At 41.4% G+C, this 26,193-nt stretch overlaps 1 protein-coding gene across 1 annotated transcript in view; it reads left to right on the forward strand.

Moving 5' to 3' along the window:
• Nucleotides 1–26,193, forward strand: part of LOC140491054 (CXXC-type zinc finger protein 4-like) — a 291,006-nt gene that overhangs the window by 203,728 nt on the left and 61,085 nt on the right. The window lies entirely within an intron of this gene.

Consider the following 26,193-nt stretch of genomic DNA (forward strand, 5'->3'; position numbering starts at 1 on the left):
TTGTTTGGAAGATGCTACCTAAGGAGCCTGGGTAAATTTCTGCAGTGCAGTGGGTTCTGATGCTTCTGAGCATCAATGGTGGAGGCCGCTTTGTCCTGGGTAGAAACATAGGAAATAAGAGTCGGCCATTCAGCCCTTCAAGCTTGCTCTGCCTTTCGTTATGATCATATTCAATGCAGTAGCCTATTCCTGCTTTATAACCATATAGAACATAGAACATAGAAAAGGACAGCACAGAACAGGCCCTTTGGCCCACAATATTGTGCCGAGGTTTAATTCTAATGTAAAAAATAATAACTTAACCTACCACCCCTCAACTCACTGCTCTCCATTGCCTATCCAGCAGTCGCTTGAATGTCCCTAATGACTCTGCTTCCACTACCACCACTGGCAACGCATTCCATGCATTCACAACTCTCTGCGTAAAGAATCTACCTCTGACGTCTCCTCTATACCTTTCCCCTAATATCTTAAAGCTATAACCCCTCGTACCCATCAATCCTGCCCTGGAGAAAAATCTCTGGCTATTGACTCTATCTATTCCTCTCATTATCTTGTATACCTCGATCAGGTCTCTTCTCTTCCTCCTTCTCTCCAGAGAGAAAAGTCCAAGCTTTTTCAACTTTTCTTCATAAGGCAAGCCCTCCAGTCCAGGCAGCATCCTGGTATACCTTCTTTGCAACCTCTCCAAAGCCTCTGTATCTTTCCTATAGTAGGGCAACCAGAACTGGACACAATATTCCAAGTGTGGTCTCACCGGGTCTTGTAGAGCTGTAGTAAAACTTTGCGGCTCTTAAACTCGATCACCCTGTTAATGAAAGCCAAAACACCATATGCTTTCTTAACGACCATATCCACTTGGGTGGCAACTTTGAGAGATCAATGTAGTTGCACACCCAGATCCCTCTGTTCCTCCAATATTCAGCATTAGAGTTTGACCTTTCAAAATGTATCATTTCGCACTTATCCAGGTTGAACTCCATCTGCCATTTCTCAGCCCAGCTCTGCATCCTGTCTATGTCGCGCTGCAGCCTGCAATAGTCCTCGATACTCTCGACAACACCTCTAACCTTAGTATCATCTGCAAATTTACTAACCCACCTCTCCACCTCCTCGTCCAAGTCATTTATAACCATAGCCCTTGATGCCTTCAGCCCAAGTGTTATATTCAACTCTTCCTTAAATTTATTCAATGTTTTGACCTCGACTTCTTTATACAAGAATAATTCCCAAGACTCACCACTCTCTGGGTGAAGAAATTTCTCCTCATCCCAGTCCTAAGTAGTTTACATGTCTGAGACCCTTGGTTCTGGACTCTACCATCATCGGGAATATCTTTCCTGCATCTACGCTGTCACGTCCTGGTAGAATTTTATTCATTTCGGTGAGATTTTCTGTTATTTTTCTGAACTCCAATGAATATAATCCCAACTGACTCAACCTCCCTCATACGTCTTTTAACAATGACACAAGATCCTCACAGGCATTGTTCCATTGCGCTGAAGTCAACTAAAATAGTAATATAAATATTAATTTCCCTTAGCTAATTCCTTCCAGTTGTACATAATAAGTTACTGTCAGAGCACTCCACAAATTAATTACTGGAAACTAAAATGTATCCAAAGGCTATTTTCAACTAGAAATATTAATTCTTCATTATCCTTTCAACTAAATTCAAATTCATTCAGAATAGAGAGACGTTCATTTAATTAATTGTTACAGCTATTCTTCCTCAATTAGTTCCTGGAGAAGGTAAGCCTTCACTGCACTCCCTCTATCGCAAGAACATCCTTCCTCAGTTAAGGAGACCAACATTCCAGTGTGGTCTCACTACTGTAGAATCATTGAATCTATTGCAGCCAGACGCCACTGCTCCAGGGATGGTGTCAAGCTTCCTGAGTGTCATTGGAGCTGCACTCATTCGGGGAGATGGGGAGTATTCCATCACACTCTGGACTTGAGCGGACAGGCTGTAGGGACTTGCGTGATGAGTTAATCAATTCTGACCCACTCTTGTAGCCATTGTCCAATTCAGCTTCTGTTATTCGTTGAGCTTGATTGATTATCAAAGTAGAATCATAAGATCAGAGAAATCTACAATGTGGAAGCAGGCCATTCAGCCCATCAAGTCTGATGCAGACCAACCTCCCCTACTCCATCCCTGTAACTCTGCATTTCCCATGGCTAATCCACCTAGTTTGCATATTCCTGGATACTATGGGTAATTTAGCATGACCAATCCACCTAACCTGCCTGTCTTTGGAATTGTGGGAGGAAACCAGAGTGCCCAGAGCGAACCTGTGCAGACACTGGGAGAATGTGCAAATTCCACACAGTCACCTGAGGGTGGAATTCAACCTGGGTTCCTGGCATTGAGGCAACCATGTTAACCACTGAGTCACGACTACATTTCCAGGAACAAACTAAGAAAGAATACCTATAACAATTAATTAAATGAACATCATTCTATTATGAATGAGTTTGGATATAGCTGAAAAGATAATGAAGAATTAATATTTCTTGTTCAACATAGCTCCTGGATAGTTAGGTTTCCAAAATTAATTTAAGAGGTGCTCTGACGGTAGCTTATTGCACAACTGGAAGCATTTAGCTAAAGGAAATTGATGTGTATCTGTATTAGTTGACTTCTGCCGTATGAGACAATGCCTGTGAGGATCTTGCGTCATTGTTAAAACGCATGGGTCTGTTTAGCATCATAGAAGGTGCCTGTCATAGGAGATTAAGTTTCGCCTTAGCTTTTCATTTTCCCTGAGTGTTAGGAGCTTACAGAGCAAGCAAGGCATTGCACAAGTGCAAGAAGACAATTAAAGCCGAATGCCCTATTTTGGAATTATCCAACCCTGTGGCATATCAAGGTATGAGTCAGTTTTCAAGCTTGACTCAGTTGGTCCTCTTCACTCGATTAGAAAGTTGTTGACCGTGAGATTCACTGAATGTATCCTGATGTAATTTGAAAAGAATCAGAGGTGAAAAAGCATCAACAATCACGGTGCCAACTGGCTGAGAATAGCAGCCTGTTCCAGCAAATTGATTTTGCTGCATTTTTAAACATTTTATTGAGGGTTCAGGCGGAGTGTGTGTGTTCCTCTGGTCCCTGCATGGATGCCTAGGCCTCCCCGCTCTGATTCGTTTTTTTCTCTTTCTCTCCATTTTCCCCTCCTGCTGATACCCCCGGAACAACCTTTTGAATCACCTCCGTGCAAGCAGAGGATAAATAACCTTTATTTGGTGGCAGGATGAAAAGAAGAACAAACATTAATAAATCAGTTTCAACCCGGCAGATACCAAGGGTGCAAAATCTTCAGAGGATCATTGACAGGGTGGATAGAAAGATGGGACTTCATGGAGAATTACGGGGATGGAGTCGGGAGGTGGGTCTGCGTCATATGCTCTTCAGAGGGTCAGTGTGGACTTGATGGGCTGAATGGCCTGCTTCCATTACTGTAGAGTTCTCTGATCTTATGATTCTACTCTGGTAATCAATGTAGTTCAACGAATAACAGAAACTAAATTGGACAATGGCTATAAGAACGGGCCAGAAGTGAATAACTCATCACCCAACTCCCTGCAGCCTACCCACTGTGTACAAGGCACCGGTCAGGGCTGTGATGGAGTACTCCCCACCTGTTCCAGTCAGTTGAAGGGGCAGTAACAAAGAGGCATAATGTAAAGACAAGTGGCAGGAGATTTAGATAGGGTTTTGAGGAAAACAAAATTTTATCCAAAACATGGTTGGAATCTGGAATACACTCTCTGGGAGGGCAGTTGAGACAGGAAAGCTTACAACCTTTGAGAAGTAGGAGAAAATGAGGACTGCAGATGCTGGAGGTCTGAGTCAAACAGTATCGTGCTGGAAAAGCACAGCCAGTCAGGCAGCATCCAAGGAGCAGGAGAATCGATGTTTCGATCATAAGCTCTTCATCAGGAATATGGGGAGGCCCAAGGGGACTAAGAGGTAAATGGGAAGGGGGTGGGTCTGGGGGGAAGGTAGCTGGTACAAGATGAAACAGTTTCCTCATCTCCTTTCCCCCCATCTAATACCAGATCCAACCCTCCAACTCGGCACCGCCCTCTTGAACGGTCCTACCTGTCCATCTTCCTTCCCACTTATCCTCTCCGCCCTCCACTCCAACCTATCGCCCCCACCTCCAACAACCTATCACACTCTCAGCTACCTTGCCTCCAGCTCCACCCCCCTCCCATTTATCTCTCAGTCCCCTTGGGCCTTCCACACATTCCTGATGAAGAGCTTATGCTCAAAACGCTGACTCTCCTGCTGTTTGGATGCTATCTGATTGGCTGTGCTTTTCCAGCACCACACATTTTGACTCTGAAGCCTTAAGAAGTGCTTGAAATGTCAGAGCATTCAAGGCTGAGGGCCTAGTGCTGGAAAGTGAGATTAGTGTATCTTTAAAATAGTTTTGTTGGTGCAGAATGTCGATGGACAGAAGGACATCTTCTGTACTGTATGATTCTATGATGCAACAAATGAGCAATAAGTGCTGCTGAGATTGGTGACTCCAACCTCCCTTGTCAGAAAACTATCACTGAGTTCTTAAAGATTTGCCCTTGGCTTCCTCCTCTTTCTCACCTACACTTTTTCAATATTGTAACATCAACTCTAAAACATCTGTGAATATCTAAATTTTTACAAATGTGAGATGGCAGCCATTTCAAACCATGTGATTTGTGATGTACGGTTGGTTTAGGTAGTGGTCAAAGATGTTGAAATTTGCAGAGAGACTGAAGTGGATGAGGAGGGAATTATATCATAATCACAAACACAAAACCTGTTGTTTCTCATTTTTGACAGGGACTATTTCTGCAGTATGGGATACAGGAAGCAGGAAAATCAAATGTTTCACTGTGGCTTTTACAAGACATTTTAATCATATGTCTCAATTTCAATTTAGAGGTGAGATTGAATGTTTGTGGTAAATGGATACGTTTATTAACTGACAAGATTGCATGTATATAATGGTGAGCACTGACTTTAGCTCTTTCCTTACCATTTGTATAGAATTGAATTTTCTACCCTAATATCCAGCAGCTGTTGAGATAATACTGAAAACGGAGGCATGATACTGAAGTCTTTCATCTTGTACTCATCAGGACAAACACAAGAATGTCAAAATTTCAAATGAACACAAGTTTTACTGTGGGGAGAAGTACAGGAGAATGTTGATTGGTTGGCCAGCTGATTCTGGCTGAGATGAAGAAAGGAATGGGGACCTATAGTTTCTAATCTTTGAGTTAATTCAAAAATTGCAAAAGGCTTGGACATACTTATTTTTATGGCTGTCTGTCCAAAAACGTTCTGCCTACCACTCAATTGAGTAAGATATTGTTTGAATTTTAGTGCCAGTGCAACACCAAGAAATTAGGCTATAGATCCAGTGATTAGCCAATCAAATCAAACAACACATGCTATCAGTTATTATAAGAGGCACAAAGTACAGACCACATTCATTCAGCTCATTTTTACAAAACCCAAAATGAAGCACTTATGTTAACAATGTGATTCTACAACTGGGTGACATTTGCTGAATAACTTCCAAATGTACTTGACCAGTACTAGAGTGCTTTGGGCATGCACAATTTTATGAAAGTCTCTTCATAAATGCAAATTTCTATTTTATGTAATTCTGTCTGAGCTCCAAACAAAAATATGGAAAGTGGAAGTGCAGAAACATACTTTGACGTACTAAGGGCACATTACTGAGCCTGAATTCCAAAATTGAACTTCATTGGAAATTCAGTTGCTGCATGCAAGTGCACAGTTGTTCTACCCGTCTTCACTTTTTTTCCATCGATTTACAAATCAATTTAACTCTCGGAGCCATTGATCTGCTGTCGCACTAGACAAGATCACATCTGTCTCCTCTGCTGCTAATCTGACATCACTTATTTGACTGGGACATTGTATTATGCTTTAGAGCTATTTGTGCCTTAGTAATGCCCTTTGAATGTTAGTGAAAACTCAACAAATGAGGCATTCATTTTCTTAGCTCGCAGATAAGTGCCTCACACATGTCTACCTGATTTAGCTTAAAAGGCATTGCAATAATTATGTTATGTTCTAATTGGAGCAGATGGAATGGCTAAACCCAGAGAGCACTTCACAATCAGAAGCTATTTTCAATATCTTCCCTTTTCATCCTCATCAGCAATTCTGTTTGAAGTAAAAATACACTTTAACATAATAAGGACTTTATTTAAAAAACATTTCTTCAATGGTTACTGGAAAGCTCCCAATATTCTATTTCTGGAAGGTCGCTTTTCTGCTTCAAATGTCTATCAGTACATCCAGGCACTCCACACATTTAAAGTGCAGTGAATTTGGAATGGCTCATTTATCTGATGCACTGTTTTTCCAGAGCCATGCTTTTCTTATAAACCTTAGATGGAGAATAATGTTCTGAAAGGTGTTTCTTAGAATCCGAACATAATCTGTTGTGTCTTTGGTGTAGTGCAGCGTCTGGGTCAAGCTGAAAGCAATGTGATGAAAGATGAGGATCTCCGACCGATCCTAACTGCAGAACTTAGACAACACGGGGAGGGAGGTCGATTTGTAATGACCCCTCATGACCTATCTCTTACAGCTCAACAAACAGCAGGGTGACACTGCTCAGGGAAATGTAAGCCAGCCGCTTTGGAACAGGCTACGTTGGTTCTAAGTGGGACCCACACGCCAGTGGCTGAACAGCAATGTCGGAACCAATGTCCTTCCATTTCAGGGAAGCAGCCTGATTCCTGAGATTTGGGGCAATCTCGCCGACATATCCCGTCTTCTCTGTGCCTCAAACACAATAATTAGTTTCAAATTCTCACTCAGAGGGTGGAATTTGTCAGCTTTCTCTGTGGAATGATTGTTGGCTGGAACATTTAAACAGGCAGAGGATGATGCCAGCTTTGAGCCTGGACAAGACAGTCTCATTACCCGGTTAAGGGTCCCAACCTGACGTTATTGGCATGTCCCGAGTGGGAAGTACACCCTGAAAAGCAAACCCTGTTGAATCTGCTGGTGAACATGCAGGAGTAATGGAGGAGGGTGGGTTCCATTGTTCAAAGTAACTATTTGGCTGCACAAGGGACTCAGAGTTGGGAAGTGTGATAGCCGCTGAGAACCAGCTCCCGATCCTTACTGATAAGTCTCCTTTGCGAGGAACCTCACCCCATAATCCTCCTCCTTTCATCATTCACCTGTGACCTGAGACCCTACGCAATCCTGGGTCTTGGGTAAATACGTTACTGGTAGAGTCATCACGTCTTCAGTGGTACTGCTCAGGGATAGAACTTATGCCTTTGATCCTGGAGCACAGCTTGCAATTCTTCAGTTAAATGTCTGACACTTAATGTAGCAAACCCTCCTGAAAAGAGGTGATTTTGTTTTTTTTTCTATTTTCTGGCTGATGGGTAGGATCTCAGTGATTGTTAAACTACTACTCAATCGCACCTCTGCTAAACATAGATCTATCCCAGAGTCAGGTCAAGCGTGCACAGGTGTATTGGGGCTGCTTGGTTTTGATGATGTTCAGAATCATAGAATCCTGACAGTATGGAAGCAGGTCTTTTGGCCCATCAAGTCCACATTGACCCTCTGAAGGGCATTCCACACAGATCCACCCCTCTGCCCTATAAACCTGTATTTGTCACGGCCAACCACCTAGCCTGCACATCTTCAGACTGTGGGGGATAAAATCAGAGAACCCAGATGAAACCTGCACAGACAGAGGGAGAATGTGCAAACTCCACACTGGCAATTGCCCGAGACTGGAATGGAACCTGGGTTCCTGGCTGTGTGAAGCAGCTGTGCTGACCACTGAGACACTATACCACTCTATTCAGGGACTGTATTGAAAGCTTCTGCTGCAATGTCAGCCTTGGTTTTGTGAGCAACACTTTCACAGAGCCAGCAGGTTAAGCCTTGCTCATGAGCATATTATCCATACCAATAGTTGGTGCCACATTTGCAAAGTCATTTTGTGCTCTTGCAGGATAGGTGAAAAGAATCCATACCATGACTTAAAGAAGAGCCACAGGAATTTGCCCTATGTCCTGGCAAACCTTAAATGCTGAAATAGCACCATCAAAAACAGATCATTTGACCTTTTATTTTATTTCATTGCTCTTTGTGAAACCTTTCTGTGTGCAGAATGCAGCTGTGTTGATTACAACAGTGACCAGACCTCAAATATATCTCCTTAAGAGTAAGCACTTTTTGGAATCTCTTGAGCATGTGAGAAACACAGTAGCTGTAAGCTCTTTCCTTTGTTTGTTGGTTCTATTATAAAGGAAAGTGGGTCTGACCATGTATAATACAAATTTTAAATTTAATATTGATCTCGCTCTCTATCCACCTTCTCCGCAGCTGTAACATTGGATTCCTTGCTCTGATCTATTACCTTAATGCACTTTGTATAGTATGATCTGCCTGTACTGCACATTCTCCCTGTGCCTGTGTGGATTTCCTCCAGGTGCTCCAGTTTCTTCCCATAGTCCAAATATGTGCAAGGTAGGTGGTTTGGCCATGCTAAATTGCCCATAGTGTTCAGGGATGTGTGGGTTAGGTGCATTAGGTAGGGGTAAATGTAGGGGAATGGGTGTGAATCAGTGTGGACTTGTTGGGCCAAATGGCCTGTTGGGAATCTATGATTAAAACAGGGCACCAAGTTGTCAATTGGATTAGCTTCCAGTCGATTGACAAAAAGGCAACATTTCGGCCAAGTTCTGATGGAAAACCAAGCAAAGGCTTGTTTAATGTATTAAGACAGCCACTGTTATTCATAAAGTAAAAAAAAACATCCAATTGCATTTGAGTTGTAATCGTGGATGACATGAGTGAAGATGAATCATTTGACCTTTTAACATCACACAAGTGACAGGGTAAAGTTACATCATTACAGTGACATACAACATAAATTGCAATGCCCTGCATTCCTGTGAATGTGCTTGTAAATTAACTCACAAAATTACCAAGTATTTACAAAGAGGCACAGCATCCAAAATAATTATTACTGATGTCATTGACCTAGCTGGAATATTACTGCCTTAAACATTCAAACATGTGTGACACACTATAAGTACAAACATTATAGTCAGAGGAAGAAATGTTTTAACCCTAACCACGTTGGTAGTGACAGGAAAGGTTGTCTCCATTTGCTGACCGATTTAGTTAACTTACAAGCAGAGTGAAATGTTCATTGATGCGACCACCATGCCAACCATTGGGCATTGCTGGCTAGAGGGTAGTTAAGAGTCAACCACATTGCTGTGGCTCTGGGGTCTCATGTAGGCCAGACCAAGTAAGAATAACAGATTCCTTCCCTTAAGGCATTAGTGAACCAGATGGGTTTTTCCTCACCATCGACATCAGTTTCACAGTCAACATTAGACTCTTAATTCCAGATTTTAAAAATATCAACCAAAACTCTGCCATCTGCTACAGCAGGATTTGAATCCAGGTCCCCAGAACATTACCTGAGTTACAGGAATCATAATCCAGTGATGATCCCACAAGACCAACCCTTCTCCACCTGGTGATGCTGAGGTACTTGCATTGACGCTGCTGATTGCCTCTGGGGAAAAAAATCACTTCCAATACCCAGAAGAGAAAAGACAAGCAATTGCCATAATTAGCAAATAAGTACTCATGACTCCCAACACTTTATAAGCCCAAAGGGATTGCGCTGTTTAGCAGAGTTTCCATACTCACCAACAACAGCGTTCCTGAGAGCTCTGATGTTACACCCCCACCCCTGAAAAAAATTACACTCCAGTTCTCTGATCCTGCTGCCCAAACTCACACGAGCCTTCCCCCACTGCTAAAGCACAAACTCAACACGTGGGGCCATTCTCAGCCTTGACAATCTTGCGGATGAATGTCAGCATTCCATTGTTATTTTCGACTGAATTTCTTTCCTGACGAAGTTGATGAGTAAGACCATGGTGAAAATGTACATTGAGTGGCTGAGCTGATGCCCTGCTGGTGAACTAATGGTCTGGAATGAGCTTCAGGCTAATGAGATATGGTTTGGCATCCTACAATGGCTGATGATGAATTTCATTTTTTTAAATGTATTTTAAATAAAACAGCATAATGGTAATGTTTGTGGTGTAGCAGTAATGTCTGGTACACATACCCAAATGTATATAAAAACATATCTGAACAGTTTGATGAAAATGACTTTAATGTGTGACTTATCACTGATGGCTAACATTTCTCACTGCTTCCATGTAATATCGAGGTAAAGGAACAGCAGGTCTGTCTGCTTTGCATCCATGTCACTGTAAACTGTAAATTGGCCGCTAATTATCACGAGCTTGCCACACTCAATCCACTGTTAAAAGACCAAACAGACTGTGCCTAGACAAGGCAACAAGCTGGGGAGGGCCAACGCTGCTACTGTCCCCAGGCATGAAGCTCCAATCCTCCCCATCCTACAGTCAGATGCAAGACTGAAGTGATGAGTACTTTAAAGTGTAGATTTTGTGTTTTAACTGCTGCCCTAAGGGGAAGGAGAGAGAAGATCATCTGGGTGTCTTCATGTCAGCATGAACAAGATGGGTCAAGTAAATTAATTCTGTGCTGTGTCATTTCTATGGGAGAGAAAGTCCCTCCCTCTCTCAAAAATCAACCAAGGACAAGAAACAGAAGAGGTGAAAGGGACAAATGAGAGGACATGAAAAGCGTGGAGAGTCAGCAAGAAAGAAGGAATGTAAAGTCAGAAAAGGGAAAAATGAACAAAGAATAGACTTTTTGAAAAGTGAAGAAATGTGGACAGTGTGAGGGAGATGAGGGCAAGAGAAGTATGGCAAGATGAGAATGAAAGAAGTGAGAAAAATGATTGGGAGGAGAGGAGGAATTGGATGACAGAATGAAATTCAGTTTCAAGCAAACTGTCCTTCCAGAAAATTGTTTCAGTAAACCATCATCTACAATGTGATCGTGGGATCCTGCTGTGCTCACATTGGATGTTGCAAATATTTATAATAACAACCCCCAAGAATCGACCTCTAAATTGATTATGAAGCACTTCAGGACATCCTGAAGATGTTAGCAGCCTGCTAGTACAAAGGAAGGACTTGAATTCACACAGTGCATCTGTAAACTGTAAATCAGTCCTCCCAGTGTGAAGTACAGATCAAAACTTTGGCACAGATGTCAGTGACTGGTTTGAAGCTGATTTTTCATCCACTGGGACCTGATTTATATTGAAAACATGTGGCTCTCCAATTCTCATTCCAAATCAGCCTTTAAAAAGTTCCCTAGTTGGCTGGAAAGGAAGAAATGAATTCTGTTGCAAAATTCTGCAAGGTATTTGGTCCCCTGTAGGAATGGATGTCCATCCTCAGTTTCGTTATATTATATTCATTCATGAGGTGAGGGCATTGTTGGCTAGTCCAACATTTATTGCCCATCCCTAATTGCCCAGAGGGCAGTTAAAAGTCAACCACATTGCTGTGAGTCTGGAGTCACACGTCATCCAGACCAGGTAAGGATGACAGTTTCCTTCCCCTAAAGGACATTAGTGAACCAGATGGGCTTTTCTGACAATTGATTCATGGTTATCATTAGACTGTTAATTCCAGATGCTTATTGAATTCAAATTCCACCATCTGCCATGGCAGGATTCAAACCCAGGCTCCCAAATCATTATTTAGGTCTCTGGATAAATAGTCCAGTGATAATACCCACTGGGCCATTGCCTCCCCACCTCGCTGTTGGTTTGACAGTTGTCCTGCGAGAGGCTACAAATGATATTGGAAGATCTCTTTGCCTCCTTCCAATTGAATCATTAGGTAAGGATGTTTAAGTTAGTCAGTCAGATCTTCCTCAGCTGTGAAAACTTCCAGGTTAAGGAGGAATTGGTTTCTAGAACCAGTGATCTGCCCCTGGAACCCTGAGGTGGAGGGACTGTCACAGCTCCTTGTTTCAGCTTGTTGTTGTTCCTGGACACCATCACTTCAGTGCTACCAGATTTGGTTCATTCTAATTTTGTTTTGGTGTAATATTGCCTCTATTTCGAGCTGGTGTGTGGCTGTTTACAATGCACCATATCTGGGCCACCTTCTCCATGTACTTGGTCTCATGGCCCAATATTGACCTTGATTTTAACTCCACATCCTTCCTCTCCTCCTCAGATAGTTAGGAACCTTTTATTTATTGTTGTCCCTTTGGTTTCCTTGGGGAAGGGGGTGGGGGGGGGCAGCCATGATCCTTTGGTCCCACAATGAATTTCTCGCTCTCCATTAACCAGTGCAATCTGTCTGCCCTCTATGGTCATTTACCATGTCCCAAGCACCAGCCTCCCTCATTGACCTCATTGTGGAGGTCTGCCTATATCTTATGTTCAGGCAGCGGTTCCTGCAGAGTTCATATGAGTTGGCAATTTTTAAAAAATCATTCATGGAAAGTGGGCACTTCCATCATCCCTGTTTGCCTTTAGTGGTACTGAGCTGCCTCCTTGAGCTGTTGCAGTTGGCATGTTGGAGATAGACCCACAATGCTGTTAGGGAGGGAGTTTCAGATTTGAGCGCCAAGTCTTCAGTACTATCGCACGTTATCAAAGTGCATTGCCTTTGCAGTACCCAGTGCCTCCGGCCAGTTCTTGATGTTGTGTGGAGTGAAATCAAATTGGTTGAAGACTGGAGCCTGTGATGCTGGGCACCTCAGGAGATGGATCATCCACTCACCAACTGTGGCTTATCTTTTGCACTGACGTGCTGGGTTCCCCTGTCATTGAGGATGGGAATATTTGTGGATCCTCTTCCACCAGTTAATTGTTTAATTGCCCACCACCATTCACGACTGGATGTGGCAGGTCTGCAAAAATGGTGAGTTATCTAGACTGGAAAGATAACTTACTTTCTCTCCATGGATGCTACCTCACCCACTGTGATCTCCAGCACTTTTTGATTTCACTGCAGAGCTTAGATCTGATCCATTGATTGGGGAATCTCTTAGCTCGCTGGCTTTCAAGCAATCGTTACAACTGAATGGATTATTAGACAACGGCATTGACTTTTTGCAGAGTAGTTCTGAGTCAACCACATTGCCGCTAGTCTGGAGCCAAATGTAAGCTAGGGCACACCAGGTAAGCACAGCAGTTTCCATCCCGAAAGGATATTATTGAGCCAGATGGCTTTTTCCCCGCACTTGGCAAACATGAGACTTTTAAAGTTTGGGAGAAGATTTGTAGCTCGGGTGCTCGTTGTTGTGGTTTTGTTCGCCGAGCTGGGAATTTGTCTTGCAAACGTTTCGTCCCCTGTCTAGGTGACATCCTCAGTGCTTGGGAGCCTCCTGTGAAGCGCTTCTGTGCTGTTTCCTCCGGCATTTATAGTGGCCTGTCTCTGCCGCTTCCGGTTGTCAGTTCGAGCTGTCCGCTGTAGTGGCTGGTATATTGGGTCCAGGTCGATGTGTTTGTTGATAGAGTCTGTGAATGAGTGCCATGCTTCTAGGAATTCCCTGGCTGTTCTGTTTGGCTTGTTCTATAATGGTAGTGTTGTCCCAGTCGAATTCATGTTGCTTGTCGTCTGTGTGTGTGGCTACCAAGGATAGCTGGTCGTGTCGTTTCGTGGCTAGTTGGTGTTCGTGTATACGGATTGTTAACTGTCTTCCTGTTTGTCCAATGTAGTGTTTTGTGCAGTCCTTGCATGGGATTTTGTACACTACATTAGTTTTGCTTATGTTGGGTATCAGGTCCTTTGTTCTGGTGAGTTGTCTGAGCGTGGCTGTTGGTTTGTGTGCTGTTATGAGTCCTAGTGGTCGCAGTAGTCTGGCTGTCAGTTCAGAAATGCTCCTGATGTATGGTAGTGTGGCTAGTCCTTTGGGTTGCGGCATGTCCTCGTTCCGTTGTCTCTCCCTTAGGCATCTGTTGATGAAATTGCGAGGGTATCCTTTTCTGGCGAATACCTTGTATAGGTGTTCCTCTTCCTCTTTGTGTAGTTCTGGTGTGCTGCAGTGTGTTGTGGCCCTTTTGAACAGTGTCCTGATGCAACTTCGTTTGTGTGTGTTGGGGTGGTTGCTTTCATAGTTTAGGACTTGGTCTGTGTGTGTGGCTTTCCTGTAAACCTTTGTGGTGAATTCTCCGTTCGGTGTTCTCTGTACCATCACGTCTAGGAATGGGAGTTGGTTGTCCTTTTCTTCCTCTCTAGTGAATCGGATTCCTGTGAGTGTGGCGTTGATGATCTGGTGTGTGTTCTCTATTGCTGTGTTTTTAATTATTACAAAGGTGTCATCCACGTATCTGACCCAGAGTTTGGGTTGAATTTGTGGTAAGACTGTTTGTTCTAACCTTTGCATTACTGCTTCTGCTATGAGTCCAGAGATCGGTGAGCCCATGGGTGTTCCGTTGATTTGTTCGTATATTTGGTTGTTGAATGTGAAGTGTGTAGCGTTAGCAGTAATGCAAAGGTTAGAACAAACAGTCTCACCACAAATTCAACCCAAACTCTGGGTCAGATACGTGGATGACACCTTTGTAATAATTAAAAACACAGAAATAGAGAACACACACCAGATCATCAACGCCACACTCACAGGAATCCGATTCACTAGAGAGGAAGAAAAGGACAACCAACTCCCATTCCTAGACGTGATGGTACAGAGAACACCGAACGGAGAATTCACCACAAAGGTATACAGGGAAGCCACACACACAGACCAAGTCCTAAACTATGAAAGCAACCACCCCAACACACACAAACGAAGTTGCATCAGGACACTATTCAAAAGGGCCACAACACACTGCAGCACACCAGAACTACAAAAAGAGGAAGAGGAACACCTATACAAGGTATTCGCCAAAAATGGATACCCTCGCAATTTCATCAACAGATGCCTAAGGGAGAGACAACGGAACGAGGACATGCCGCAACCCACACTACCATTCATCAGGAGCATTTCTGAACTGACAGCCAGACTACTGCGACCACTAGGACTCATAACAGCACACAAACCAACACCCACACTCAGACAACAACTCACCAGAACGAAGGACCCGATACCCAACATAAGCAAAACTAATGTAGTGTACAAAATCCCATGCAAGGACTGCACAAAACACTACATCAGACAAACAGGAAGACAGTTAACGATCCGTATACACGAACACCAACTAGCCACGAAACGACACGACCAGCTATCCTTAGTAGCCACACACACAGATGACAAGCAACATGAATTTGACTGGGACAACACTACCATTATAGGGCAAGCTAAACAGAGAACAGCCAGGGAATTCCTAGAAGCATGGCACTCATCCACAGACTCTATCAACAAACACATCGACCTGGACCCAATATACCAGCCACTACAGCGGACAGCTCGAACTGACAACCGGAAGCGGCAGAGACAGGCCACTATAAATGCCGGAGGAAACAGCACAGAAGCGCTTCACAGGAGGCTCCCAAGCACTGAGGATGTCACCTAGACAGGGGACGAAACGTTTGCAAGACAAATTCCCAGCTCGGCGAACAGAACCATAACAATGAGACTTTTAATTCCAGATTTTTATTGAATTCAAATTCTGCTATCATGGGATTTGAGCCAGGTCCCCAGAACATTACCTATGTTTCTGGATTACTCGTCTGGTGACAATAATGCCATTGTTTCCCTCATCAACTCAAAAACAAAAATGAGGTCTGCTCGTTAAACTCTCTTTAGCCCTTGTCTTGCTAGCTTGTTGTTCACCCAGTCCTTCAGCACAAGACAATCCAATCTCGTGATAACATTGGGTTGTATAGTGTCTCTATTTTCTTCAATGTGGCAGTGATGATATTCCAGTAGTAACTCTGTGGCGCCTCTGTGATGAATTGCCATATAATTCTTTTTGCCTTTCTTTTCTTCCAATGTTCTTTACCAGAAAAAGAAATTAGCCAGCTTCTTTCTTACATTAGAGCTGGATATTTGGAATCTAATTGGGGCTGACATTACCGTGTGCCACTGATGAAGTACTCAGCTAAGACATTAAATTTTAAACATTGAACAGACTTCTGACGGTTCAGAAGGAGGTTAAAAAAAATCCTTTGGCAACATTTTGAAGGAGAGGAGGAAACTCTGCTGATGATCTGGTGAATATTTCTCCCTCAAAGTTCCAACAAAAACAGATGAGCCAATCAGTCATTTCATAGTTGTTTGTGGAATCTTATTGAATGATTGTCTCCTGGACTCTAATGGGTTCAGTAGTTTTCTGTGTATCCACATTCTGGTTAATTTTCTTGGAGGAACATTTTAAAATCTAAGCCATTGGAGAGATCTACAAATTTGGAACAAGAAAACAGATAACAGTAAAACATGGCCCCAAAGGATTAATCATTATATTGTAACTTTTGACATGCTCTGCAAACACATATTCAAAGATAGACTCAAGTTTGAATTCACACCTGAAAGAATCCAGTCAAAGTCCCTAAACACTCAAACGTCTTTCTTTTCCATGATATATGAATTTCTTTTACAGTGGAGATGCCATCAAAGCATACTTGAGAATTTTTCCCTATGCAAGTGACAAGTGAAGTTAGGATTAGAACTGATTATTGAGTGAAGGCCAGAGCAAGAAAAGAAACTTATAGCAGTAGTAAAGGAAAAGAACAATATTACGAGGGTGGAGCTCCATAATTTTGATATAAATTCAGACACTTAAGCGACAAGAAGTTAGGGATGTACACGAATCTTTCACCTGACATCAACTTGTGTTCCTTCAAAAATCTGCACTGTATCTTAACTCATTCCAAATCTCATTCACTGATCACCTCTCTGCTTTCTTTCATCCACTGAAACTTCATCTGACATTTTTATAATCTTCTGTCATCGTTTTCAAATCCTTCCACAGTATTGGCCCTCCCTATCTATGTAATTTTCTCTGGCAGTACATTACTTTGAGATGTGTGCACTCTGTCAATTCCAGCTCCTTGAGCCTTTATGATTTCAATTGTCTCACTGTTAGTGGATAACTACTTACGTCCAAGTTCTAGAATTCCCTCCCTGAACTCCACTTCTCTTCTTCTCTTTTGTCCATTAAGAAGGTCTTATAAAAAATATTTAGCCAAAGGCTTGAACAAAAGTGTTTTTTTTCTTTTGAGGCTCAGTGTTGAAGCTTTCTTTTTGATACCACTCTTAAGTGCCTTGGGACAAATTTCTATCTTAAATGAGCTATATAAATGCAAACCATTGATGTGCCTTATCAAACACCAAAATCCTTGAGTGGGTGTGTTTCTGCAGAGATTGTGTCTCTTGATAGCACTAGCTTCAGGAAAAGAAATAAATATAGAAACTCTGAAGCTTTCACTGTACTTTATAGTATGGTGGCTCAGTGGTTAGCGCTGTTGCCTCACAGCGCTAGATCCCAGGTTCACCAGGGACCCAGGTTCGATTCCACCCTTAGGTGATTGTCTGTGTGGAGTTTGCATATTCACTTGGTGTCTGGGTGCGTTCCTCCAGGTGCTTCAGTTTCCTCCCGCAATCCAAAGATGTGCAGTTAGATGGATTGGCATGCTAAATTGCCCATAGTGTCCAGGAATGTGCAGGTTAAGTGGATTAGCCATGATAAGTACAGGGTTACGGGGATAGGGGGTGGGATGCTCTTTGGAGGGTCAGTGTGGATTCGATGGGCTGAATGGCCTGAGTCCACATTGTAGGGATTCTATGATTCTTTACAGTGGATTTTCTTTGCCCTGTTAGAAGATAGCTCATAGGTCTCTGCTCTTCCTCGTTCAGTTTGGCTACTAAATTCACTCCAGGAGTTTCAAAGCAACAGTTGTTGTGGTCTTCCTTTTATTTTTTTGGATAATTTCTCTTTTTGAACTGCATGGCAAAACAGAAATAGAGCTGGTACAGGCATTGCAGGCACCCATTTTGTTCCATGGGTTTTAGTACCATGAGCGATCCTAGACCCCTTCTGATTTGGCCAGTAACACCCACTGAGAACAGCAATGAGTCTCTTATAACCATATCAGTCAGCCAACATAAAAATAGTTGAGACAATTCATAGTGAGGAGGTGCCAACGTTGGACTGGGGTGGGTGACATTAAAAATCACACAAGGGTTTAGATGAAGAGGAATTTGTTAAGTGTGTACAAGAAATTTTTCTGATTCAGTATGTGGATGTACCTACTAGAAAAGATGCAAAACTTGACCTACTCTTGGGAAATAAGACTGAGGTCACTTAGGTGTTAGTGGGGAAGCACTTTGGGGCCAGTGACCATACTTCTGTTAGTTTTAAAATAGTGATGGAAAAAGATAGACCAGATCTAAAAATTAAAGTTTTAAATTAGAGAAAGGCCAATTTTGACAGTATTAGGCAAGAACTTTCAAAAGCTGATTGGTGGCAGATGTTCGCAGGTAAGGGGACGGCTGGAAAATGGGAAGCCTCCAAAAATGAGATAACGAGAATCCAGAGACAGTATATTCCTGTCAGGGTGAAAGGGAAGGCTGATAGGTATAGGGAATGCTGGATGATTAAAGAAATTGAGCGTTTGGTTAAGAAAAAGAAGGAAGCATATGTCAGGTATAGATCGAGTGAATCCTTAGAAGAGTATAAAGGCAGTAGGAGTATATTTAAGAGGGAAATCAGGAGGGCAAAAAGGGCACATGAGATAGCTTAGGTAAATAGAGTTTAGGAGAATCCAAAGGGTTTTTACAAATACATTAAGGACAAAAAGGTAACTAGGGAGAGAATTGGGCCCCTCAGAGATCAGCAAGCGGCCTTTGTGTGGAGCCGCAGGAGATGGAGGAGATACTAAACAAATATTTTGCATCAGTGTTTACTTTGGAAAAGGACATGAAAGATATAGAATGTGGGGAAATAGATGGTGACATCTTGAAAAATGTCCATATTACAGAGGAGGAAGTGATGGACTTCTTGAAATGCATAAAAGTGGTTAAATCCCCAGGACCTGATCAGGTGTACCCTTGAACTCTGTGGGAAGCTAGGGAAGTGATTGGTAGGCCTTTTGATGAGATATTTGTATCATCGTTAGTCACAGGTAAGGTGCCAGAAGACTGGAGGTTGCCACTGTTTAAGAAAGGTGGTAAGGACAAGCCAGGGAACTATAGACCAGTGAGCCTTATGTCAGTGGGCAAGTTGTTGAAGGGAGTCCTGAGGGACAGGGTGTACATGTATTTGGAAAGGCAAGGACTGATTAGGGATAGTCAACATGGCTTTGTGCCTGGGAAATCATGTCTCACAAACTTGAATGAGTTTTTTGAAGAAGTAACAAAGAGGATTGATGAGGGCAGAGTGGTAAATGTGATCTATATGGACTTCAGTAAGGTGTTCAACAAGGTTCCCATGGGAGACTGATTAGCAAGGTTAGATCTCATGGAATACAGGGAGAGGGTGGCACGATGGCTCAGTGGTTAGCACTGCTGCCTCACAGCACCAGGGACCCAGGTTGGATTCCAGCCTTGGGTGACTGTCTGTGTGGAGTTTGCACAATCTCCGCCTGTCTGCGTGGGTTTCCTCCGGGTGCGCCGGACATTTCAAAGATGTGCAGGTCAGGTGAATTGGCCATTCTAAATTTCCCATAGCATTAGGTGCATTGGTCAGAGGGAAATGGGTCTGGGTGAGTTACTCTTCGGAGGATCGGTGTGGACATGTTGGGCCGAAGGGCCTGTTTCCACATTGTAGGGAATCTAATCTAATCTAAAAAAAAACTAGCCATTTGAATACAGAACTAGCTCAAAGGTAGAAGACAGAGGGTGGTGGTGGTGGTTGTTTTTCAGACTGGAGGCCTGTGATCAGTGGAGTGCCACAAGGATCGGTGCTGGGTCCACTACTTCTTGTCATTTATATAAGTGATTCGGATGTGAGCATAAGAGGTATAGTTAGTAAGTTTGTAGATGACACCAAAATTGGAGGTGTAGTGGACAACAAAGAATGTTACCTCAGATTACAACAAGATCTTGATCAGATGGGCCAACGGGCTGAGGAGTGGCAAATAGAGTTTAATTTAGATAAATGCGAGGTGCTGCATTTTAGGAAAGCAAATCAAGTAGGACTTATACACTTAATTGTAAGATCCTAGAGACTGTTGCTGAACAAAGGGACATTGGATTGCAGGTTCATAGCTCCTTGAAAGTAGAGTCACAGGTAGATAAAATAATGAAGAAGGCATTTGGTATGCTTTCCTTTATTGATCAGAGTATTGCATATAGGAGTTAGGAGGTTATGTTGAGACTATACAAGATGTTGGTTCGGCCACTTTTGGAATATTGTGTGCAGTTCTGGTCTCTTTCCTATCGGAAGGATATTGTGAAACTTGAAAGAGTTCAAAAAAGACTTCCAAGGATGTTGCCAGCATTGGAGAATTTGAGCTAAAGGGAGAGGCTGAATAGACTAGGGCATTTTTCCCTGGAGTGTCAGAGGCTGACAGGTGACTTTATAGAGGTTTATAAAATCATGAGGGGCATGGATAGGGTAAATAGACAAGGTCTTTGCCCTGGGTTGGGAGAGTCCAGAACTAGAGGGCATATGTTTGAGGTGAGAGGGGAAAGATATAAAAGGGACCTAAGGGGCAACTTTTTCACACAGAGGGTGGTAAGTATGTGGAATGGGCTGCCAGAGGTTGTGGTGGAGGCTGGTACAATTGCAACATTTAAAAGGCATCTGGATGGGTACATGAATAGGAAGAGTTTGGAGGGATATGGGCCGGGTGCTGGCAGGTGGGACTAGATTGGGTTGGGATATCTGGTCGGCATGGACGGGTTGGACCAAAGCGTCTGTTTCCGTGCTGTACATCTCAATGACTCTATGACTCCATCAGGTTATAGTCCAACAGGTTTATTTAGAAGTACTAGCTTTCTGAGTGCTGCTCCTTTGTCAAGTAGCTCATGGGGCAGGATCATAAGATACAGAATTTATAGCACAAGATCATAGTGTCATACACTGATGCGATATATTGAACATCCTAGATTGCAGTTAAGTCTTTCATCTTTTAGAAAAGGTTGCAGATTTTGATTCATTAATATGTAAATCCCAGAACTTCTTTCAAGTTACATTATTGATATAACTTAAAACTTTCTTAAACAAAGATGACATCTCAGTTCAGACAATGCATTAAAGGTGTGAGGTTAGAGTCTCTCTGTATTCCTGGCAATTCATGGCAGAGTTAAACTGTTAACCTCAAGACACTCCAAAACATTCAGCCTGAAAACTGCTGTAATTTTCATGAAAATATTTGCCAGTCTTGACTGAATGCTAACTCTTTTTACCTATTCATTCAGAAACATCGTTCATGGACTCAAGACAACCCAAATTTTTCACAGTCGATGAATACTTTAGAAATATTGTTACTGGTGTGGTATAGACAAAATTGTATCAATGTGCTCCTACAAACAGCAATGAGATAAATGGTCAGTTAATGTTATTTGGTTGTGTTAGTTTGGATAGAACATCAGAAGGACTTGCAGCATCATACAATCAGATACTTAAAAGTTCATCATATTTGTACTGATACCTTGAAAGAGCTATCCAATTAATCTGATCACCCTGAACTTCCACTTTGCATCAATTTCACCTTACACTATTTAACTTTGAGTCTGCTTCCACTATCCTTTTCAAGCAATTCAATCAAGATCGTAACTACCCACTGAGTAAACAAATTTCACCACATCTCAACCCTGAGTCATGTGTCAATTATTTTGCTGTCCCTTTGTTATTGACCCTTCTGGCACTGAATCTGGCTATTCCTTGTCCACCCTGTCAAATATTTTAAATCATGATTTTGCAGAGTGTTGCAAAATCTTCTCTGAACCTTTCCTCTGCTAAGGCGGACAAAATTGATGTCTTGCATCTCTGTACCATTCTAGCAAAAGGTTTTCTGAAACCCTCTTAGGAGGAATGTCAAAGTGCAGTGGATGGACAAGACATTCCAGCTGGACATAAAAGGTAGTTTACTGAATTTAAGCACAACTTCCTTGTTTCTGTACTCTATTTAAAAACTCAAGAATGCCATTTATGTTTTATTTAAACAGCCCTCCATTGTGAAAGACTTGTGTACATTAGGGATGAAACAATGCTCATCATTATTCGTCTTCAGTCTTTTCTCCAATTTTATATCTAAATTGCTACTGTTCTTTTAATCCCATGCCTTTGATTAATTCCACCAACCTATTATGTTCCACTTCATCAAATACATTAAACACATTATCAAATGCATTACATTTACCAGACCTTTTCATTATTTCAACAAAGAATTCAATTAAGTCAGTCAAACAAATTTACCAGGAATTAATCAATGGATTTCTTCAGAAAGTGTACAACATCCTTTATATCCTCTTGAGAGAGCAGACAGTGTTTATCTGAATGCAATTGCCTCTAACGAGTGAAGTACCAGAGGATAGGAGGGTGACTAATGTGTCAAAGTTTAAGAAAGGCTTTAAGGAGAAGCCTGGAAACTATAGGCCTGTGAGTCTGACATCAGTGGTGGGTGAGTAGTTGGAAGTGATTCTGAAAAATAGCATTTATGTGCATTTGGAGAGGTAAGGGATATTTAGTATAGTTTTGTGCAAGGAACATTGTATATCTCACTAATTTGATTGAGTTGCTGAGAATGAAGAGTTTCAGATATTAAAATAGACTGGAAAGGCTGGGACCTTTTCTCACTGGAGCACAGGATATTGAGGGGTGATCTTATTGAGATTTATAAAAGCCAAGGTGAATGACGAGGGTCTTTTCCCTAGGGTGTTGGAGTTCAAAGGTAGGGGGCATATTTTTAAAGTGTGAGGAGAAAGTTTTAAAGAGGTCTCGAGGGTCAACGTTTTACACAGAGGGTGATTCATGTGTGGATGGAACTGCCAGAGAAAGTGGTGGATGCAGGTATGGTTACAGTGTTTAAAAGATGTTTGGATAAGTTCATGAATAGGAAAGATTTGAGGAATGTGAGCCAAGCGCAGGTAGGTGAGACTAGTTCAGTTTGGGAACATGGTCGGCATGGACTGGTTGGACCAAAGGGACTGTATAACTCTATATGACTTTCCGTGCTGTATGATTCTATGACTCTGTATGTCTCTTCATTATTGCATGGACAAATGAAGGTCTGGTGTAGTTGAACAGTTCAAATCTCTGGACTGGCTTGTGAACATTTTTTTTGTCTTAGAGGAAAGAGTGCAACTATTGAACCAGTGTTGATAAGAGGAACTTCTGCTGCTCATTTACATTGGCCAGATGAAACTTTTCATCCTAAATTTTTACTTTACTATGCAATAGACGTGGGATCATAACCTGAGGACCAGGTGAGGAAAACTCTCTGCTATGCATACAAAATCCATTTGTACATGAATATAGGAGATCCCAAAACAAACCAAGTTCAACTCTGACTCATAATTTCAGAATTACATCGTTAGACACGTCATTAGATTTGGAGTTTACTATTTGGCCTGATTATTCATTGCACCATGGACAGTGTGAAGAAAGTTGAATTGAAAATTATATTCCTTTTATGAAATTAGCAGCTGATACGAAGAAACATAGTCACTATTCATAAGAATACAAGGTAACACACTGCCTGGAATATTTTAATGCTTTAACTCAGAAATACATGTTTTCATTAAAATTTCCCACCAAAAGAGTTATTGCCTATGAAATATGAAGCACTCCTTAATTGGATCAATTTATCATTTTAAATAATGTTTGATCCTACCAACACCAAGTAATATGCAACTAAATTGCTTCTGCTTGTGCAAAAATGTAAGCCAGAATGCCTGCATCACTTCAATGTAAACCACAGGGCAAATTGTAAGTTACAAAACCAATGTTATTGTTATCAGAAAGCATGAGTAATAAATCCCTAATGTAATTATAATATCCCTGACTTTCTGAGGTTATAGTTTGCAACACTACATCATTGAAGGCAGAAGAAAGAAAGATTTTCATTTGTGTAGCAGCTTTTAGGACCTCAAGACGTCTGAGTGTTTTACATCCAATATGAATTCACTTACAAGTTAACCCCACAATTTGTAATTTGTAAATTAAAATGGGCAGAGACATCAATGCACACATTTTGGAATTAAATATTTGCAGATGACACCAAAATCGGTGGTGTAGTGGACTGCGATAAAGGTTACCTCAGAGTACAATGGGACCTTGATCAAATGGACAAGTTGGCCATGCAGTGTCTGATGGCATTTATTTTAGATAAATATGAGTGCTGCATTTTGGGATACCAAGTCAAGGCAATTATAATTATTGGTAGGGTCCTGAGAAGTGTTGCTGAACAAACATAGAGAGTTGTGCATGTATGGAAGGAGCTACCAGAGGAAGTGGTGGAGGCTGGTACAATTACAACGTTTAAAAGGCATCTGGATGGGTACATGAATAGGAAGGGTTTAGAGAGATTTGGGACAAATGATGGCAAATGGGACCAGATTAATTAACATTTCTGGTCAGCATGGATAAGTTGGATCAAAGGTTCTGTTCTGTGCTGTACATCCCGAGGACTCTATGCTGTTTTACAACCATTAAACAGGTAACAAAGCATCCAGCATTCCGTTTCAGATCTAAAATATTGCTAACAGTGTCACAGGCTTCACCAGAATGGGCTTATGGCTATTTGCATGTGGAAATAGGATGCCTCACACATTTGTGGAACTCTCTTCAAAATTAACCTGCCCTGATTGCATGCAAAACCAAGCCAACTGTGTTGAGGAAAACATGGTTTAACTATTCAGTCCATCTCATTTAAATAAAACTCTAAGCTGAATCTCAGGTGTCCCTACTCCAATTTGTAGAAATTTGCAATTACTTGGCTATTGACCTTAGTTAAGGTATTGGTACAATTTGAGCATGCCGTATTCCTCATGCTTATTTATGCACAATACATATTACTAAGGATCCATTATAAATTGCTGCGGTACTAGTTAAGCTTGTTGTAGTACTGTAATAGGTGGATTCAGTGTTAAAAATGTCATGCCACTCTGCTTCTCAATCGCAACAGCTTTATTTTAAAATATGAGCATATCATCTTTAATGCATAAAATGGCCACAGATATCCCACAAATCACCCAAGTTGTTTATGAAAGATTTTCAACAACTATTTTTTCATGTAACCAAAGTTTCTATTCTCCAAGATCTGTATTCAAACCAAAATGAAAATACTGGTGTCATAATAACTTGATTAAATGTATTCATGGAAATGTCTTTTTGTGACTTTTTATGCCTTCATGAACTTTTCACCAAAGCCTTTTTCCAAAACTACAAGGACCGATTGTTATTCCTGATTAAAAGAGACTCATTGTCCTCATTAAGATTGGGAAAGTTAAAATCCTTCAGGATGTACAAAGCAGAAAATTATTCATTAGAACCAGGAAAAGCAGGACTCAACAGTAAAATTGTGAAGGAAGGCATGCACCTTCCATTAAACCTATAAAAAAGCAGGAATCTTCTATTTCAGCTGAAAAATTTAAGAAAATCCTCCAGCTCATCATAAAATATCTAGCCATATCTGCAAACATGGCATCAAAAAAAATCAGAAATGCCTGTATTATTTAATTTCAGAGCCAAAGAGAGTTGCAAGTTCATAATCATGAAAAGAGCCATTCTTGAATTAGAAAGTATCTTCTAAACTGGATACTAAGTCAGAAGCTGAACAAGTAAGTGGAGTTTTATATGCCATCATGTGTATAGTCAATAATGTTATTGCTTACTAATAAGAAAGAAAATTAACAGATATATCTGAAGATGTAGTTAAAACCTTTGATAATTATTTCAACTCAGAAGTAATAGAAGTATTTAATAAGCAAAAGTTCAACATCCAGGGGAATTCATAGATTATTTCATTAATGATCTCTACAGATTAATGGAAAGATGTCATTATGGTAACTTAAAGTTAGAATTCATAGGAGATTATGGACAGAATTGAATAGTCTTTATTAGGTTTATTACAATCCAATGAAGACCTGACTCTAGATTTCAACAGAAGTCATGCAAATCAATGCTAAAATTAGAAGAATAAATTTGGCAAAGAAGATCATCAGATTCCAAGCAATTTCTAAGGTACAGAATCACAAAAGAGAAGCAATATTCCTATGTAACAGGTAGGGCAGACATTGAACACTAAAAATCTTTGCCGGTGCTTTATGACAACAGACCTCATAGGCAGGAACAGTGCCCAGTTATTAAAACTGTACGTTTTATTGTAAAATAATTTGCCAATTACAGAAAATGTAACCAATCA

The sequence above is a fragment of the Chiloscyllium punctatum genome, chromosome 2 (genome assembly GCF_047496795.1).
Source record: "Chiloscyllium punctatum isolate Juve2018m chromosome 2, sChiPun1.3, whole genome shotgun sequence".
Classification (NCBI taxonomy): domain Eukaryota; kingdom Metazoa; phylum Chordata; class Chondrichthyes; order Orectolobiformes; family Hemiscylliidae; genus Chiloscyllium; species Chiloscyllium punctatum.